General features: G+C 37.2%; 1 pseudogene; it reads left to right on the top strand.

The window, feature by feature from the left end:
- The first annotated feature begins 1,462 nt into the window (after window positions 1-1,462).
- Window positions 1,463-1,572, top strand: LOC112854913 (U2 spliceosomal RNA; annotated as a pseudogene).
- Window positions 1,573-7,137: the final 5,565 nt, after the last annotated feature.

Here is a 7,137-nt window from a genome sequence, read left to right as displayed (position 1 = left end):
ATGTCTCCCACTCCTCTTCTTTATCCCCTACCCACTCTAACTAAAAATCCCCTTCCCTGTGTTGGGTATCTTAACATCTTGGACAAACATGTCTTATAGCATTTAAATTTGACATGTGCACACACACACATGTATACATGCATACACACACACACATCCTGCTATATTATAATTTCACTGTGAACAAAGATTGTGTAGTTTTCCTCCTGGCATTTCCCATAGTACCTAGCATAGACTTTTACAGAGTAAGTGCTCAGTAGTACTTGTTGAATAAACAAATGAATAGAACTCAGGCCTAAAGGTAAGGTGACCATCCGCAATCCATCTGATAGTGGCTGAGAGCAGATGATGCTAAAACAAAATCACAGTAGTAGGTTTCTAAGACCATTTTGGGTAAATGATGCTATAATCATCATCATTATTATTGCTGATAATTACTAATCTGGGACTGGCTATTGAATGGACAGCAATGAACAATCTAATTTAGGTAACACAGCTAGTGGTACCTAGAAGAATTTCTAGGCAGATATTCACTCAAGTAGAGGCTCAACAAGTGATTACCAATGTATAAAAATGAATACTAAATATTGGTAACAATTTTTGATAGTCCATCTCTCAAGGCTTTATATCTCTACCACTCTATGTATTTTGTTTTCATTTTGAGTTACATTTTTTTTTAATAGGATCACACTCCATATAAAAGATATGCCATAAATCTAAGCATTCTTATCTTGGGCACCTTTTCTTTTTTTTAATTTTTTTAACGTTTATTTATTTTTGAGAGAGAGAGACAGAATGTGAGTGGAGGAGGAGTAGAGAGAGAGGGAGTCACAGAATCCAAAGCAGGGTCCAGGCTCTGAGCTGTCAGCACAGAGCCCGACATGGGGCTCGAACTCACAGACTGTGAGATCATGGCCTGAGCCAAAGTCGGACGCTTAACTGACTGAGCCACCCAGGCGCCCCACCTTTTCTTTTTTTAATACTACATATTAAGTGCTCTTTATAGACTCAGTGAGTCATTAAACATGTCATATGCACATGTATTTCTGTGGGTAGCACATACCTGGTGCCTTGCTGATAGTATGTTATGCATACTGAAAGAATCCTCACCCTCCAAAATGCTCCTCCCACCTACCATTCCTGCTCTTTCCTGCTCATTATGGATTTTTCACTTCGATGTTTAAAGCAGGAATCCGTATAAGTCATTTATCCCACGGTGGGAATGAGTTTCAGATTCCCTGCCCCAGAGCCAGCGCAGGGACCATGAAGTCACTGAACTGTGACAGTAAGGAGAAGGGCCAGGATGTTTATGAGAACCAAGTACCATGGACAAGTTTTGCCATTTTCATAATTTGGCCACAGGCCAAGAACTTCTCTGTTTTCTTCTAGCCATTTCTTCATTTTACAGCTTCTCCTCAATACAGCTTGACATGATCCCTATGCTTTTAAAAACTTTCTGCCTATCACTTCTCAGCTTTTTGGCTAAGATCAAATGTAGTATCTGTTCTTATCAGTTTAAAAACTTTCCAGCCAGAAGTGAGAACATCAAAATATATTTTATTAGCACTCTTTAGAGCAAGAACGAGGCTGTGTGCCCCCATGTAGGAAGTTGCTTATGTATCATAGTTACACAATTAGTATGTGGAAATGGAAACTGAAAAAACAAATCCTTATCCTCTATGTTTTATTGGTATTAAATGTAGAACGCTGCACCAGACCATTTTCGAGTGAAAATGTTAAGTATCTAAAAATGTGACAGGTTGTTTGGTTTTACAGTTTTAATCCACGTTATTTCAAAATATTCAAGATCACTCCGTTTTTTTCGCTTGGGGATTGAAATTATTCTTTGAGATCTAGACTCTCTCATGTCTCGAATACTAAATATCAATTAATGTCAAAAGAAGAAAGCTATGTGGAATGTGAAAGAAGGCCAGCTCACCCACCTGGTCATCTCTGCCAGGCACAACAATTTGGGCTAAGCTCTGACGATCCTACTATAAGTTCTTAGCAATTTTCTTCTCAGCGATTCCCAGACATGTTACACTCAAACTCACTTGTTATCACAACTGGAGGTGTAGTTAGGGTTCAGATGTCACACTATTTTCTTTAGGTTTGTGCCATGCTGAAACCACCCTTTCATGGTGTCCTTGGCTTCTTTCAGAAATGGAACCCGCATTGATGGACTCAAAATATGCAAAGGCCTACTATCTAGCAAGTGGCTGTGTTTTCTTCATTTTGTAAACAGGCAGAGATATCAGTGAGATTATTATTCAGCAAATTTTTACTTCCTCCCCCAACTCCCAGTTTCCTGAAGGGAATATACTTCCCCAGCCCTCTGATGCTAAGCTTGGCCATGTGACTTACTTTGGCCTCACAGTAAGCAGAGTGTAATGCCTTGCCTTCTTGATTTGGGCTTGACCACCCATGGGATTTGCTTCGGCCAATGGGATGTGAGCTGACGTGACACAAGACTTGACATAGGCTTGTATTTTGCCATAGAAAGAACATATTTTCTGTAATCCCTTGTTTAAGGAAAATGAGATACATGAAAGAGATCTTGATCTAACCTACAGTGTAAGTCAGACAAATCCCAGCACACATGTGAGAAGTGTTTCTTTGTGTTCTAGGAGCATGGTTGTCGTGGTGAGTGGCTAAGGCCATCAGTAATGCAATGTACTGAAGCCCCTATAACCTGCTATCTACTGCACTTTGACCTCTCTGACTCCAGTCCTTGTCACCTCCAATCTATCTTGCCCAACACTGCCACTTTTAATGTCCAAAATCTCTCTTGTAATCATGTTGCTTTTTAGATGATGTTTTGGATATCTTTGTAATTAAGAGCAAGTTTCATAAACTGTGTCTTCTGAGAGCAAATATCCCTGAAATGATAAAAAAAAAAAAATACTCCCTTGATAAAAGGCTCTGTAATCATATGTATCTGGGAAATGCAGGGTTGAAAAAAATGTTAATTAAGTGTTTGAATGTGTTTTTGTTTTTGTTTTTTACTGCATAACTTCTCAGAGCCCTTACTGTGTAAATGTGCATTGTGCTTCTTCAAGCAGGAGGCCTGGGAGACATCATGTTTTAAATTTGTTGACCCTGAAAACGTTATATTTTCCAGGAACACAAATTAACATCTCAAGTATCACAATTTGGGAAATGGTAGTCCATAGGATAAAGCCAAAACCTGCATGACATTAAAGAGCCTACACATGGGGGTGCTTTGGGTGGCTCAGTTGGTTGAGTGTCCAACTTCAGCTCAGGACATGGTCTCATGGTTCATGAGTCTGAGTCTTGCCTCGGCTCTGTGCTAACAGCTCGGAGCCTGGAGCCTGCTTCTGCTTCTGTGTCTCCCTCTCTCTCTGTGCCTCCCCTACTTGCTCTCTGTCTCATTCTCAAAAATAAATAAACATTAAAAAAATTTTTTTAATGCTTATTTATTATTTTTTTTATTTTTGAGAGAGAGACAAGCGCAAGCACGGGAGGGGCAGAGAGATAGGGAGACACAGAATCTGAAGCAGGCTCCAGACTCCGAGCTGTCAGCACAGAGCCCAACGAGGTGCTCGAACCCACGAACCATGAGATCATGACCTGAGCTGAAGTCCGATGCTTAACTGACTGAGCCACCCAGGCGCCCCAACCGTAAATTTTTTTTAAAAAAATAAAGAACGTACACAGGAACCAAACACATTTTTATCATATTTTTATAATTTTTTATATTTAAATTATAAAAATAGTATAATCTCAATGAAAGTTTTAAAAATACAGAAAAATAAAACCTTTTAATTATATATAGTCCCATTCCCCAGAAATGACTAGTATTTGATTTTTATTTTATTTCCTTCCAGTATTTATGTTATAAATACTTTATCTGCTTGTGATCCTATGGCACACTAAAATTATAAGTACAGACTTTACTTTTATATTTATAAAAAGATATATTACAAATGAAATATATTGTTAACATTTTATTTTCGTTTTTACTATGCCATATTTCAAGCAAATAAAATTGTGTGTACTATTTAAATAAGTGTAATGTACCTACCTACTATATCACTTTGCCAGATATGAACATCTTCATATACATGCCTCAGATTTTTGTTTTCTCAAGGAAAAATCACTGTAGAATGGTCAATGCCCCTTCTGATACCCCTCCTCAATTTTACATCTGTCCCCAAAGAAAACAGCCATCTTGAATTTATCATTTCCTTGTATACTTTTGTAATTTGACTATATACATTGTATCCATAAACAAAGTAAGGTTTGATTTTTAAGTTTTTAAACTTATAAAACTCAGATCATACTATAAATATTCCTTTGTAACTTTCATTTCCTCTCTCAATATTATGTTTTTTGAGTTTATTCCACATTGTTCTTTGTAGCTCATGTTCAATGATTTTAATTACAGTATCGAAGATGCAACCAATTTTTTATCCATTTTTTCCTTTTTATGGATTTTATATCCACATTTTTATCATTATAAGCAATGCTGCAACAATCTAAAAGTGTAATATGCTGGATCATGGATATGCACATTGTTAACTTTCCTAAATACTGACAGTAATTTCTAAAAGCTTGTGCTAATTTATATTCTCATAGTAGGGTGTGAGAGTTCCCCAACACATCCTCACCACCAAAGGTATAGCCAAACTTGTAAATTATTGACCATTCTGATGGGTTTGAAAATATATATTGAGGTTTTATTTTGAATTTCTCTGATGACTTCTGAGGCAGAATATTTTTTCATGTTTACTGGTCATTCAAGTTTCTGCTTTTGTGAGTTGTGTTATTTATATCCTTTGAATATTGTGGTTTTGAAATTCAATTCCTTCCTAGTTATAATAATAAAACATGCTCAGTTGTGAAATTCTACAGCAAACTGCAAGGAAAAAAAACATGAAATTACCTCGAATCCCACCACTTACTGGCTAATATTATTAACATTCAGCTACATTTTTCTTAGTCTTTTAATACATGTAATTGTTTTATACAGCTAAAGTGAGGAGCAACTGGAAGGAGGACCTTGGTGAGAAAATTTTCCACTGGGTTGTTCATAATCTTTTCCAGATTAAATCCCAGGAAATAGAGTTGTTTAATATGTGTTTAAAAAAAATACAGAACACTGTCCTTCAAGATCTCCGGCATTGAAAGTGGCCGGAATATAAATATTCACTTTACTTTTATGTAGAACGAAGTCAAAATTTTTGAGCCCTTTTCCAGCCTCTCTTACTTAGTGTTGCACATAGGTCGTCCATTGTCAACAAGCACTTGGAGAGAAGAAGGCCATGGACACCACAAGAGGTTTCACCTGAGAGGGGGCACAGTGGACTAAATGATACAGCTCACAAGTTACATCTGGTGCCAAGAAAGTGGAAAAAGTTAGGAGCACAGAGAAATGCAGGAATGCCTTCAGGCTTGGAATTACAAAATTCAATTTATTATTGATTTTAGGATGTAAAGTGTGACTTCATCAACACAATGCCTAGAACTCCTCTTTATGCTCAATTTTTATCTCCTGCATGTTTCTGGTATATTTGTAAGTGATATTTTTAAGTAGAAGGATCACATCAATGAGCAGTTTCTGAGCCTTTGAATAATGGTGAAGGTCTTTCTGTGGCTGTCACACGTGAAAGACAATCTGGATGCTTTTAAAATTCTTGGGTTACAAACTTCCCATCCAAAAGCACTAAGATTTTTCTCAAATTCTGGCATTTGCTATTACAGAAAGGTTAAGGTCAGTCTTTGAAGGCAACATTTTTCTCTCTGCCTGGGCAAATGTAGGATTTATTTTTATTCTTCTAATTCAAACATGTTGGCCAGTCATGTTCAAGTGTGGTTCTCTTTTCTTTGATTTTGTCCAGCATACAGTGAATCCCCCTATTCTTGATACTTGTCTTTATAGGACCGGGAGAAGTGGCTTTTTACTTAATGTATGTTTTTGATTATTGCTTCATCTCCACTTGTGCTTGTTTCCTCCCTTGTAACACCTAAAGCCATTAGGCTTCATCTGCGGTGTCCGCTTTGTAGAGCCACAATCTTCTCCTTCATCATTTTTACCTTTTTATCCTTTTCTTCTGCATTTTGTAAGAGCCCTGGAACTTGTTTCATGCGTCACTGATTTTGTTTTCTAGAGTATCTGTGCTATTCTTCCTCTTCTTTCTCTGGTATGGTTGACACACAATGTCACATTAGTTTCAGGTGTACAACATAGTGATACGAGAAATTTATACATTATCCTGTGCTCACTGGTATAGCCACCATCTGTCCCAAAACATTGCTGTCCCAATATCATTGACTATATTATATTTATTCCTTATGCTGTACCTCTTATTCCTGTCACTTACCCATTCCATAACTGGAAGGCTGTATCTCCCTCTCCCCTTTACCCATTCTGTCCATCCCTCCATTCCCCTTCCTTTTGACAACCGTCAGTTTGTTCTCTATATTTATAGGTCTGATTCTGCTTTTTTGCTTGTTTATTCATTTGTTTTAGATTCCACTTATGAGTAGAATCATATGGTACTTGTCTTTCTCCATCTGACTTACTTCCCTTGGCATAATATACCACATCTTCCTTATCCATTCATCTATTGATGGACAGTTAGGTTGTTTCTATATCTTGACTATTGTGAATAATGCTGCAATAAACACAGGGGTGGATATATCTTTTCAAATTAGTGTTTTCATTTTCTTTGAGTAAATACCCAATAGTTAAATTACTGGATCGTATGGTATTTCTATTTTAAAATTTTTCCTATTTTAATTTTAATTGCCGTACTGTTTCCCACAGTGGCTGTACGAATTTACATTCTCAACAACAGTGTACAAGGGGTCCTTTTTCTCTTCATCCTCACCAACACATGTCATGTTTTCATCTTTCTTATTTTAGCCATTCTAACAGGTGTGAAGTCATTATTTCTTGTGAGGTTTCTTTTTTTTTTTTTAAGTTTATTTCAAGAGAGAAAGAGCATGAGCAGGAGAGAGGCAGAGAGAAAGGAAGGGAGAGAGTCCCAAGTAGGCTCCACGCTGTCAGTGAGGAGCCCAAAGCAGGGCTAACTGGTGAGATCATGAACTGATCTCAGGTGAGATCATGACCTGAGCTGAAATCAAGAGACAGCTGCTTAACCAATTGAGCCA

This window comes from Puma concolor, chromosome D2 (assembly GCF_028749965.1).
Source record: "Puma concolor isolate L17-30 chromosome D2, mPumCon1.1.hap2, whole genome shotgun sequence".
Classification (NCBI taxonomy): Eukaryota; Metazoa; Chordata; class Mammalia; order Carnivora; family Felidae; genus Puma; species Puma concolor.
Note: the sequence above shows the minus strand (reverse complement) of the source record. Positions and strands in the feature narration are given on the sequence as shown.